Genomic DNA, 14,282 nt, shown 5'->3' with positions numbered 1-14,282 from the left:
CATACATTACTCTGAAATGTCTTCTAACGAGGGAACAGTAGTTCTGCTGCTGGAGGCAGAGGGATCTGATCTAAGGAACCATAAGATCTGAAAACCATTCTAGATTTATGCCACAGGAAAGAAGAGATGAAGGAGTACCATTATTTCCCAAATTTGGCTGGTGTCATTCACTTTCTCCATTTTGGACTTCATCCCAGAAGCAGAAGGACAGTGACGGAAAGCAGGGGAAAGCAAAGGAAAGCAGACGGAATCATCTTACTTTGTTCCCTCACATATTTCCCCATCTTCTGGAATGGCCAGCTATCCCATGTACTTTCCTCATATTCTGCTTGTCTTTCACCGGATTTTTTGCTCAGTTTCCAAGTGCTTCAAAAACGGAGCTTCATGGGGTCCCTCCAGGATTGTCCTTACATCATGTGATGGCCTCCATGGGAATTCATTTCTGCAGCATGTGGAAACTGAGCCAAAAGTGACGAAGTCCTGTCAAGGCCAAGAAACAACTTTGGGTCTTTCATTCTTCTTGGCATGGTCATGGAATTTTCCCCCAATCTGTTCCTCTTTGGCATCTCCTGACATCACAAAAATAAGTGCTTGGAATGGCATCCTAGATCAGATCTGATTTTCTTATTTGGTATTCTCTCCTTTTCCTTAGAATGAGAAATCCAAATATCCTGGGAGCATAGGATTGCAGTTATGATTTTCTTTCCCTCGCTTCCATCACTTGGTTTAATGTCATTCTAAAACTATGCCTAAACTTGGTGGAAGATAAACTGTTATGTTACCTCCTGTGTTCTCAGATCAATAATGCCCCAAATATTGTAGAATGATCTGCTGGGAATATCCACAATGGATGCATGGCAACAGAGTTGTCACAACTACATTTTTTTTTAAAAAAAATCTAAATTCCTTTCCCTTTTAACTGATTTATATGTGTGTGTGTGTGTGTGTGTGTGTGTGTGTGTGTGTAAACACTATTAGAAAAGAACCTGGACAAATGCACTCAAGGCTCATTGTCATGTCATATTTACTCAAGCCTAATGCACCATCGGATCTAATGTAAACCTCAAACTTTAAAACCCTGAAACAAAAATAAATTTTAAAAAAGGATCAGCTGATGAATGCTCATAATTCTCAGCAGCAAAAAGTGCACTTTTTTGTAATATGGCCATGTTTAGAATTCCTTCATTAAAAACAAAAGTGTTATAACGCCAAAACTTCCAGCAATTGAAAGGAAAACCTTGGAGTGCATCTATGCTGTAGAATAAATCCACTTTAACTGTCTTAGTTCAATACAACGGAGTTACAGGGATTGTAGTTTTACAAGGACTTGAGCCTTCTCTGCCAAAGAGTGCATATGCCTCATCAAACTACAAATTCCAGAATTACATAGCATTTAGTCATGGCAATTAAACTACATGTGACATCCCTCAAATAGGAGCTCCACGTGTTCCTGAAGAAGCTTCCCCTATTGCTTTGGCTCACCACTAAGATTAGCATATTATTCAAATCTAAATCTGCTTTGAGTCCCCTTTAAGGAGATAAAGCAGGGTATTAATATTAATAATATTATTATTAATAATAATAATCACCTTGCCTTATTATTATTATCATCATCACCATCATCATCATTATCATGGCAAGGTGATTTAGCCAAAAAGGTGTTAAATTCAAGTAAATACAGCAATTAAATATAAATATAAATAAAGTATATTAATCGTATTCTTATTCTTACTTCAACAGATCATGTTTGAATTGCTGATTCCAAAAATAGCACCAGTTTTCCCCTATCAGCTCTAGTTTTTGAGATACGGAACATATGCCATATACCAGTTTTCATCTGTCCACTCACAGAAAAACAGGTTAACCATATTTATGAAACTAGAGCTCATGTGGTCTTTCCAATGCAATTTTCTGAATCAGCACCCCAAATGACCCCAAGAACAGGTCTAAAACCCAAGACACAAAAAACATTTATTATTACAGTTTTGATTGTATGCACCTCATCAAATTATAAATTCTAAGATTCCTTAGGATAGAGCAATGGGAAATGAAACTTTTAAAACTGTGTATTGTCGAAACACATTTTTTGTCAAGTAAACAGTCATTAGGATAAAGTAGATGCTCCCCTCCTGATTCTTTCGACTTCTACTTTAACTGCATACTGATTCTTTCGACTTCTACCTTAACTAGAACAAATTCAAATTATTTCTGACATCTGGAAGGCCATAGATGCCCATCTCTGCCATAGAAAATAGAAAATATGGAGAATTTTAGATGTCAAAGAAAGGCCTTCCCTGGGATCTCCAAGATCAGAGAGACTGTCATTTAATAGATTTGTTTCAATATTACAAATACTGAGTAGGAATAAGAGCTACTTTGCACTGATAAACGCAATGTGTTTTGCAGTAGCATGTGTAAACAAAGAAAAAAATCAAATACATTTCTCAATAAAATTAAACATTTAGGCTTAAACACATAATAAAATGAAACATGTAGGCCTAAATACACCCACACACAAGAAATGAAGCCCTATTAGGCATCACACATAGGATTCAGTGGCCACAGTTGTAGAATACTATATGATGTCTTCATAGGAGCAATTAATTTTCTCTGTAATAGAAACTTCCAACTATAGAAGAGAGTGGGTTGCAGCTAATTTTCAAACCCACTTCCTGCTCTGCTTGCCACTCAGGAATAAGGAAACACTTCCATACAGAATATCCATTTATGCTCATCATCAAAATTCATCTGAATTGCAACAGGAGTATAAGAGAGCAACCAGATCAGTCATTAAAAGGGGCATGAATATGATTTAATGTTTCTAGTTTGTTTCTAAATTCTTGCTCTTCTCTCCATTGGTTTGGGACCTATTCATATCTGTAGCACCAAGCATGTGTATAATACATTCTTTTTAAAAGTCAAATTGGGGCTTGATTGCACCTATCTTAACATTTTTGTTTAATGATACTTTGCATTTAAATTATACTGTATTTGCATATTTTATGAACACTGCTAGTAATCAATCTCATCAAACAGGGCAATTAAGATAGGTTGCTTTTCTAGGAATGGTGTATTGACATTTTATGGCAATGGAGAACAATGTTTTGATGAACAGTAAGCTCCCTGAGCCAGCCCTTAATATGCTTTGCTGCTAGAGTAGCCAAAGGGAGAACCTTGCATGTGTATATCATGATGTGACATCATACAAGGTTAAATTCTGACTTTTGGGAAATATTCTCTAGCATATTCTTGGACTAGAATATGTCCATCATATCTGATGATTGGCCATGCTGTCTGGTGCTACACAAGAACTGGTTTCAAATATTATTTGGACAGTCTCAGATTGACAACTCTTGGCCTTAATTAAAGTAATTCGGAAGCAAATAATCCCTTTTCAGACTTTCAGAAACAAGGCTATTTCTCACCTTCTAAAATGAATGACTTTCTCAATACAAAATCTGACTCTGAAATGAAAGAGTTTTTAGTTTCCCTTGAAATGACATTTATATGATAGCTTGAAATGTGTTATTTTGGCTCTGTCCAGGAAAGCATTTCAACAATTAAAATCTTGCATCAGCTGTGACTATTTCTTGAGAAGTCAGATCTGGCTAAGGTGTCTCATACCTAGATTACATACTATTTGGATTACTGTAATACATTTTGTGTGGGGCTACACTTGGAAACTATATGGAAACTTCATCAAATTTTGTGCTCAGGTGGTTGATCAGGATTACATATAGAGATCAAATGACTCTCATACTGAAACAGCTTCATTAGCTGGTTTCACGTCATCACACAGGGCTTGGACTCCATACTATGAGGTTGCCAGGATGGAGCCCACAGGAGCCCATCACGTGACATAGGGCTACTTCCAGCAGGGCTCTGTCCTGAAAGTGTCATAAGACTGACTCCCAAGAACAGGGGTGACTACCCGTGTTCTCATTAGGTAAGCCAGGGGTGACTACCCGTGTTCTCATTAGGTAAGCCAGAGCATTGGGATGGGGTGGGGGGAGAAGCTGGGCAGCGACATTTCCCCCGTGTGATGGGGAAGGGGGTGATGATGGCAAAGAGGGGTGCTGCCCAATGGTTTTTCCCACTGCCCTGTGGATGCTTCCGCTGTCTCCCGGTTTTGAGGACCTCAATGTGATGAGGTCCCTAGACTTTGTCTGGGATGAATTCAAAGTCCTACTTTTGATCTTTAAATCCTTTCATAGTTAAGTTCCAAACTGTCTGCAGAACCATATCTTTAAATCTGGAGGGGAAGGCTTCATCTTGATTTCATCACCTTCACTTCATAGGCATATTTGGGGAGTGCATGGGAGGAAGCCTTCTCTGTGATTGCTTGCAAGCTGTAGAACTCCCTTCCATGGGAGGTCCAGTTGACCCCCTCCCTAGTTTCTTTCTTTTGGTAGATGAATACCTTTTCATTAGGCAAGCCTAAATACTTTAAAGGTAAAAAAATGCCATCTAATCTTGAGGCAGTCTGTCAGTACTTGGATGGGGGACTACCAATGAATCCTATTTGGTGTTGGCTATATTTCAGAGAAAAGAATGGGCAAAACCACCACTGAGTATTCCTTGCCCAAGAAAACCCCATGAAGTTCAAGGAGTCACCATAAATTGGCAGGTGACTTGAAGTCACATACATTCATGTGTGAAGCAGTGTGCTCTGCAGTATTTCTTATATTTAATTGGTAATTATTATTTACATGTTTTAACTCTTTTTAACCATAATCCTGTTGTTGAATTGTTTTTAAAAGATTTATAAAATTTTCTTACATTATTTCACCTTAACCAGAGAAAAGTGGGATATAAATAAAATGAATGAATGAATGAACTCTTATAAAGAGTTCAAGATTATAATTGTATCAATTGTATAATTGCATCAAATCACTGCTTGGCAATCAAAAGGCAATGCTACTATTATACAATATCACAGGTTTGTCTAAATTTAATTTACATTATACAACAACACCTCACAACCTCTGAGGATGCTTGCCATGGATGCAGGCAAAACGTCAGGAGAGAATGCCTCTAGAAGATGGCCATATAGCCTGAAAAAACCTACAACAACCCAGTGATTCCAGCCATGAAAGCCTTCAACAATACATTTAACTTTCATGTTGTTTCTCTATTGCACACATGCACTTGTTTAAAATAGAACTTACATGACCATATTTTCCTCAATAATTTTTTGCTTTTCTCCTCCAAAGCCCTTTGAACTACTTACAAATGTATTAGTTCTAAAATGAGCAAAATGTGAAACAAATATAAATGTAAAATAATATTGTGAATAATTTAATCTTTAATAGTGTGTTATTCATGCAATTTTGTAATATTGCAGAAATGAATGAGAACAGCAAGAAATAAACAAAAAAGAACTATGCTAAAGTAATGTTATGGTTTCCTTAAGGTAGATACATGCACACATTTTTGGGAGTAAAATTCATGTAAGTCAAGGAGGATTCTGATGTAATGTTATATTTCTGGAAGGAAGAGGCAAAATGTGGACAATGATTAAACTGATAAATGATTTTTTTCTTCATGTCTTGAGACTTGAGAAACTGCAAGTTGCTTTTGGTGTGAGAGAATTGGCTGTCTGCAAGGACATTGTCCTGGGGATGCCCAGATATATTGATGTTTTACCATTCCTGTGGGAGGCTTCTCTCATGTCCCTGCATGGGGAGGTGGAACTGATAGAGGGAGCTCATCTGCACTCTCCCCAGATTCTAATCTTGACCTGTTGGTCTTCAGTCCTGCTAGCACAAGGATTTAACCCTTTGCACCACTGCACTTCCTGTGATAAATGATTATGAAATACATATTTGTATATCAACACATGTGTGGGGAGAAATATGAAGGTTTTCTTCTTCTTGATAAGAAGGAGGGGGGGGGGAGAGAATAATCAAGAGTCATATTATTCTGAAGTAAGGTACTGCTCACCAGAATTGCAATGAGGTGACTAGTTGGTCAAATCTTATTTGGAACTTTAAGAAACTTTTTTTACAAGGCAAGTGCCTCAATAGATGAATACAAGAATGTTCTTTTTGCTGAATGCAAGTATTTTGTTTTGTGTAAAGTAAAGTTGTGAGGAAGGAGAACTTTATATATGTCCATTGGGCTCTTGCACACAAAGGCTGGGTGTTCTGGAAAAGGAGAGTATGCTCTACTCATGGAATTCCTCCATACAATCTGGAATAATGCAAATCAGAGTTGTAATTCAAATGGGGAACATCTATAGCTATAGGAGGTCCTTCTTTTCAGAATATCATCTAAGTATGAAGATAATATGGTAAATATGTCAGGAGAGATGAACCTAGCAGAATCGTTTATGCTACACAAAGTGGGAGTGTCTGCATAACGCTTCAGTTGGTCTACCAATCTCAGTATATCTATACAGTTTAGTTAAGTCTTGCTAGGCTTACAGACAAGAGATTTTTCTTTTCCCTGGTCAACTTGAAGATCTTACTCTATCATTGAATTGTGAAGTTTCCATCAAGCTGCTATACGTCATTCTACTTTGGTATCATAGTTGTGGGAATATCAGACAGTAATCAGAAATACTGAACATTTCATCAAGATCTTGTTTACTGACAATGTTGTTTGGTTAACAGCTGGACATACCTTCCCAATTAGTAGGAATGTTCTTAATTAGTAGGAAATGTGACACTCTTTTTATGTCAGATATCACACTTAAACTCTCAAATACAAAACATTGTCATTTTCCCAAGCTGTAATATTTTAATTCAATCTCCACTGTGTTTCAGAGCAGAAAAAAAATGTGGTATCTGAATGCATTTAAGAGGGCTGTCTTCTAAATTGGATTTTTATATTATTATTATTATTATTATTATTATTATCACCATAAAATAAATAATAAAAATTATATATACTTTTTACAAAAAAGGTGGCATGAGTCACCAATCTGGTACTTTGGTATTGTTATTCCTTCCATTACACTATTTGCACAATCATAGAATCATAGATTTGGAAGAGATCACATGGGCTATCTGGTCTAACTCCATTCTCCCATGCAGTAAAAGCACAGATCTTACAACTGTGTGTTAGAGTTGTCCTACAATATCAAAAATAACTCACAATCTAGTAAACACAGTAACTCCATGTGAAACAGCTTCAAGAGTTCCTAGGGGAACTGTAAAACCTAAAAGGAAAGTAAGAGCTCTTCCAACTTTTTATCTCCAGAATATATCTCCAGTCATTCTCTCACTCTATAATTCTGTTATTGCATGATGATTAAATAGAGGATGAAGAGCAGATCTGGAACCATTAGCTTAAACCTGGCTAAGTGTGGGGTTGTTAGCCACCTTGAGTCCCTGCAGATAACAACATATTGTCTCATATTGTTGTTATAAATATAACAACAATATGAGACAAAGGGTGCAACAAAGAATTCCAGAAAAACTCTTGAGTTTTTTGACCTGTAATCTGTTCTTAGAACAAGAGGCGGAGAAACAGAATAGTATCCAATTAGAAGGGGGGTTGGCATTTTATCACCCATTCTGTTTAACTTGTATGCTGAACATATCATGTGCAAAGGATTAGCTTTGGAGAAAGGAGGAGAGAAAATTAAAGAGAACATCTGTGTTTAATATATGCAGATGACACTATACTACCAACAGAAAATAGCTAAGACTTGGAAACATTACTAAAGAAAGTCAAGGAGAAAAGTGCAAAAGGAGGTTCAGAGTTAACATTAAGCAAACAAAAATCATGATCCTAGATGATTTACGTGATTTAAAATATACAAAGAAGACACTGAAATGCAGTAATTCAAGTTTTTCTATGGCTTAGATCAGTTATTAATCAGAATGGAGACCATAGTTAAGAAATCAGAGGACAAGAAGAACCAGGATCCTGAAATGTAAAGAAAGCTGACAGGAACGAATATGAAATGTGGTGCTGTAAAAGAGTTCTACACACACCATTGACAGCTAAAAAAGAAATGTATGGGTCTCAGAGCAAAACAAGGCTGATCTCTCCCTATAAACCAAGATGACTAAACTGAGGCTGCCATCTTTTGACCATATAATGGGAAGATATATGGTAACTCATTAGAAAAGACAATAATGCTTGCTATGGTAGAAGGCAGTAGGAAATGAGGAAAATATCATTCCAGATGGAGAGACTCAATCAAGGAAGCTACAACCATGACTCTGCAAGAACTGATATCACCTTAAGTAAAAGTTAACCTGATTGCAGTTGACAACACCAAAGAGCAACACATGGTTGCTTCATCTTCATTAACTTGAAGTTAACAAAATTCTATAGGAAGCATAGTATTTACAAATTAATCTATGCCATTTCTATGATAAAAAATCTCATAAATATATTGATTCCATATTTCAGTAGTATTTGATACCAGCTGAAGTTCAGAAGTTGTGTTCACATTATACAAAGATGTACAAAATATGTACAAAACAAACTTTCTAGTCCACATTACATCTGCCCATTCCTGAATCTTTTCCCCCACCATTGATGTTACTACAAAACCTTCAAAAATTTAAGGCAGAAATTTATAATGTACCTTGAATTCATTGAATATTATGTTGATTACTACAGGTAATTGCTTTTCTCTGTGTTTTCAACTGTCAGGTGTATATACATATCATTGAAACTTTCAGAGATTTGCTGCAATGGACTTATGGGAATTCCTAAAATGACAGTTATAATTACAACATATCCCAGAAGCCACAGCATCCTTGCAGGTCTTCATAATTCCCCATGAATAATCATATAAGCACAGAAGTACGCCACAGTAAAGGTGTCATTAATATCAAAAGGGGTGTGTCAATGAATATCCTGTATAGGGACCTCTAAAACAAACATAATCAAGTTATCATCAAAATCAGGTTTTTTGGGTGACCTTGTAAGAGACCCAGTAACAGAACCCTTGTGAGGATAATGCAAGTTTGAGCTCATTCAAGGAAAGGCCCCTGTATATTTCTGCTTATATGCTATATTGACAACGAATTCTAGAAAATATTGTGAAAGTGGTTCTTGAAAAACTCTTTAAAAGTCCTCTGTGCTCAAAGTACTTTACATCCTTCTGTTGGGCCCTCTGTTGATTGCACATTTCTTTCCTTTGCATCTCCCCCCCCCCCCCCCCGCGCTTTTTGGTTTTTTTTGACAAGAGAAAAATTGATCCAAACATTTAAAGAAAAGGGTCCCAGTTGGGAATATTGGTTTCTGAAGGAATTCTAAAAGTAATTCTTGTAAGTACATCACATTGTTTCATTTTACTGCTATTCTGAACCTTATCGATCTCTTCAAAAGCTTTTAGTGCTTTGTTCTAAATTTCTGAACTCAACCCCCCCCCCCCAAAGCCTAAATTTTAAATTCAAATGACATTTAAAAAGCATACTATGTGCATGGTTGCTGAAAATGGAAAGTCTAAAGATCTGTAATATGAAGGGTAATGCAAAAAATCTATTTTCTGTCCCTTAAATAACACATTAGATAAAATAATATATTAATATGTTCTAAAAATAATGTTAATATATACACAAACTGAGGTCCATCTCTAATAGTCCTTTGGAGATGGGGAAAATCTTTGGAAAATACCCATCTTCTATGCATGTCAGTCATAAGAATAATATATATCACTGAAATCATGGTTATTCATACATTCTACTCTGAATAATAGGCACAGAAATGACATTTTTCCAGTAGATGGCAGCACACTTTTGGCATTATATCAGACTCCCTAATTATTCGAAATATTCAGGAAAAAGAGATGACAGTTCTGGAAACCATACTCTGATTTTTTTGTAAAAGAAACTAGTAAACATTGCTTTAACTGTGTGACGTTTTCTAAATCTTGAGGTGGAACAGCAATAAAACAAACATTTAAAGAACTGGTTTTTACAGTGGTTAAAGGTGGGGGCTACTGCTCAAGCTTTTTGTCTTATTCAGTATGTTCAGAAAAAAAAAATAAAAGTAGAAGCCCACACAGCAGAATCAGAGAAACTTCCAAGCATTGTGAAGAAGAGTGAAATTACTTTGGGTTACATTTTGCATCACACTGTCTGAAAGTTAGAATATCTTTATTCAGACAAAGAGATCACCAAATTCTTTTTCCTGGGAAAAAGAATGCACTCCCTTAAAAGACAAGTAGGCAGCATTTTTGGGAAAATAATCAGGAACCAAAGGACTGAGATAATCTTTTGAGAGGGGAAATTTAGGATGGATTTCAGATTGAAAAACAGGAATGACAACAGCAACACTGAGCACCCCCAGCTCTTATGCAAAAACACCCCCCTGCACACAGACACACAAACACAGGCAGTTATGAGAGACGCAAGAGCTTACGTTTCTTAGAAAAGGCATGGGGTCCTTTCCCCTCTAGATGTCTGAAGCCCAAGGTTGAACTGCAGGATCAGTGAAATCCATCCTTGCTGGCACTCAAGGCATTGAATCCCTGTCCATGGTGCTGAAAACGTGATTTCATCAGAACAGCACACTTCTGTTTCTTCAGAGGCAGAAACTGCAAGGCTGAGTGCCTCTGTTCCCCCTGCTCCAACAGTACACGTAGCTAGGGATAAACATTGTTATCACCTTTGCTTGAAGAGGGAAAAATTCCCAGGGATGTGAAGGGAATCCAGTGTGCAGGGCTGATGCATGCTTTCTTTCCTTCCTTGCTCTTTTACTTGCTGCTTTGGTAATGAGGTAGCTGAACCTCCCTCCCATCTTACTCTCGTGACCCCAGCCTCCTCCATCTGAGCATGGGAGTTGCAGTCTATAGCCGTCTACTTTGTGTTCAATTAGTTTATAATGCAATTATTCTAGAAACAAAAAGGAGGGGAAGAAGTTGTTCCCATTCACTGTTTTCATGGCTGGAAAACAAAGAGCAAAACAAGGAACCATTTCTCCCAGACATTAAAGGAAAATGCCTGGCAAAAATAATATTTTGCAAGCATCAAAAATTTTATTACACACACACCTCTTGTATAAGTTACATCTAATAATTATTATCTTTGTTATCTCCTTGCATTTCATAGCAATATTCTTTGCTTTGTTCTTTTGATTGTACCCCGTGGTATCATTTAGTTCTCAAAAACAGCTATTCAACTCTGTGGAGCTGAAGAAAAGTAATTTTAGCAGGTCATTATCCTCTGAAGCTAGCAAAAAGCATTTCACACATGGTCTGTGTTGATTCACATATGTAGAGTCTGTAATGTGGAAATAACCCTGTCAATTTGTCAAGAATAATCTGATGTGGGGTACCACCAGATTTTCCTATCAATGTGCTATGGACTGATACCATATTTGGGGTGACTTTTGTTTCATCCATTCCCTGATATTATCCAGGGATGGACATCTGATGACTCATGGACCAGCACCAAAATATGGACCGCCACTTTGAGAAGCATTGTTATAGAACACCGTGTATTAAAAAAGAGTTAGGCACATTTTGGTCATCTCATTATCCTCCACCCATATTTTTTGTGGTAAGGTTACCTGACCACAGATTCCTGGTTCTTAACACCCTTCTCCAGCTAAATAAGCTTGCAAGTAAGTTTCTCATTATCAGTAAAACAATTTAGAAAAGATGTTACCAAAATCCCTTTTTGCGCTATATATGAATTCAACTAGTCTTCCCAGGATTTACGAACTCCCCATAGTTTATAGGCAATTCTTCTGTTCTTCCTAGCAGTAGGAATAGAAGAGGACAATTTCTCCACATTTCACTATTCAACTCAACAACAAACTAACACAAAGAATTCCCTCCTTCGTATGATCATGGTAGGCATATTTTTTATGCTTTATTTTGCAAATATCATAGCATAAGCCACATTTTCTTTTTGAAAGGGGAAAACATTTTACTTAAATAACAATTTCTACTTGTAATAACAAAGATATATTTCACATTTCTTTCATAGAATTGTTTGCTTAATAATATAATACAGCCATTTTCAACTTGCTGCTCCTCAAACGTAATGGGTTTACAACTCTCCATCAGCCTTAGATTGTACAGTATACAATTGCATGCTGTCTGTTATGAAAATTTCTCAAGGAAGCATAGAAATAAGTAAGGAATTGATGAACTGTTAATTTAAATAGATGCATCAGAAATCACACGTTTTGCAACCAATCAGATTTAGAGGACATGGTGTGAACATCTTTATAGCACCTAACAGGGTTGAGATTAGGTCGATGTTTTACCAGAACAACATTTAATATAATTTTAATAGGTAGACATAGTAATCTAATGTTCTGTATTTATAATTTATTGAACAATTCCACAATTTTTCTACAGAATTCATGTGCTGTACTAATTTGAGATATCTACATTCAAGTCATCAGTCCACTATGAAATTCACTAGGGTAGTATAGTCATACTACATCACTATACTACTATAATTCCACTTTAACCACTATGGCTACATTCTATGAAATCATAGACATTGCAGTCTGGGGATTCAAAGACCCTAAACCATCAATCCCATAGAATAGTGGTTCTCAACCTGTGGTTCCTCAGGTGTTTTGGCCTATAACTCCCAGAAATCCCAGCCAATTTACCAGCTGTTAGGATTTCTGAGAGTTGAAAGCCAAAACATCTTGGGACCCACAGGCTGAGAGCCACTTCCATAGAATGAAACTGTGTAAGTGGAATCACAGCATTATCATTGTGCAATGTGAAAGAGACTCTAGTGATCTTGGGTCAGTCACTAGATTTAAACCAAACAGAATTGTTATAAAGATTAAATGGGGACATGTAAAGCCATATAACTCACCTTAGACTCATTGAAGGACAATCAGGACAGAACTATAACCAATAGATAACAATAATTCCAGAGACAAAAACATTGCTAAATGTAGACCACATTTTGAAAGTAAGATACACAGAGGACACTGTGAATATAAGAAACGTTTTATCCACACCTGCTGAGTAATGGTTTCTACTAGAGAATTATATTCCAATGTTCTTCAGGATAACATGGTGCGTGTGTATGGTGGGAGTGTAGGGAAGCAAGGATACACTTTATGGTATCACTGTCTCACATTTTATCTGCATTACTTTTTCCCAACTGTCCAAATGTGGAACTGATTGTCTACAGCAGGAAGACAAATCAAGATTCCCTGTGCAGATTTAAATTCTGTGAAATCCAGATTTAAAATTAAGTGATAGAATAAATTATAAAAAGAACTTGTAGCAGTTCCACCTATAATACATGGGAGCCTGTAAGAATAATGGATGTAATGGAAGATCAGAAGTCAATGAACACATTCCACTTTTTCTATTATGCAATTCTAATCACACGGATTTCCCCCTGTTATGGCTATAACTTCATTCAGTTCATCCATTCCTCCCTTAACGCCCCTTTTCACAGAATTTGGGAATTGGAAGAGATACCAAGGGTTTTCCAGTTCAGGCTCCTGCCATGCAGAAACACAAAATCAAAGCACTCTCAACAGATGGCCATTCAGCTTCTGTTTAAAAACATCCAGAGACAGAGGCTCCATCACCCTTCAAGGCAGTGTATTCTACTGTTGAACAGCTCTTACCTTCAGGAAGTTCTTCCTAAAGTTTAGGTATCGATCTGTAATACTTGATAACATTGTTTAAAATATATAAAGAGAGTTGGGTTATACTTAGCTCAAACTGCCCCCATTTCCACTGGATGATCAGAGAGGTTATCCTGTGTCCCTATATCAGTGCTGTTTTATGTTGTTGCAGTGTTAACTGAAGTCCATCTGTACCACTTCTTAAAGAGTTTTCAGGTTAAGGCACTCAGACAGTTTGTGCTCTTCCAAATGTTGTTGGACTTCAAGTCACATTGGTCCAAGTCATAATAGCCAATAGTGAGGAATGTTAGAAAATGCACTCCAGCAACCCCTAGAATGGGGCAATTTACTTTCAATCCTGCTGGATTCTCCAGTAGGATAGAATAGCATAATTATAGAAAGCCTTTTAAAATTATTGTTGCTTTTATTGAACAGATGTAACAACTAAGAGAGCAAGCTACAGAGTGATTGCTGTTGTTTTTGTTGGAGGGCTGCAGTAGCTAAATGACTAAACAGTCAAATCCCAATAATCAAGTGCACAAGCTCAGTAGGCGGTTTTAGGCAAGACACTGTTGGCTCAGCTTCCCAATTTGAACATTATTGTAAGTATTACCAAGACAGTGTGCATAATCTCTTTTGGGCATTTCTATTGCTCTCTGTTTCATTTACACAGGATTTCCATTTCTCATCAGAAATATCTATATACTTCTTCTAATGTAATATCTGCAGTTATTCAACAGCACAAACCAAATAAT

The 14,282-nt window shown here is 36.8% G+C and overlaps 1 protein-coding gene and 1 long non-coding RNA gene across 4 annotated transcripts in view; one reads left to right on the top strand and one right to left on the bottom strand.

Moving 5' to 3' along the window:
* TRPC7 (transient receptor potential cation channel subfamily C member 7) overlaps window positions 1-10,738 on the bottom strand; it is a 168,778-nt gene extending 158,040 nt beyond the window's left edge. For all 3 annotated transcript variants that reach the window (XM_060765327.2, XM_060765328.2, XM_060765330.2), the window contains exon 1: window positions 10,330-10,738. The gene's annotated coding sequence lies outside the window, so the exon portion shown is untranslated. The remainder of the gene's footprint in view (window positions 1-10,329) is intronic.
* LOC137096049 (uncharacterized) overlaps window positions 1-14,282 on the top strand; it is a 136,752-nt gene that overhangs the window by 30,549 nt on the left and 91,921 nt on the right. The gene's annotated exons all lie outside the window — the stretch shown is intronic.

The sequence above is a fragment of the Anolis sagrei genome, chromosome 2 (assembly GCF_037176765.1).
Source record: "Anolis sagrei isolate rAnoSag1 chromosome 2, rAnoSag1.mat, whole genome shotgun sequence".
NCBI lineage: Eukaryota > Metazoa > Chordata > Lepidosauria > Squamata > Dactyloidae > Anolis > Anolis sagrei.
Note: the sequence above shows the minus strand (reverse complement) of the source record. Positions and strands in the feature narration are given on the sequence as shown.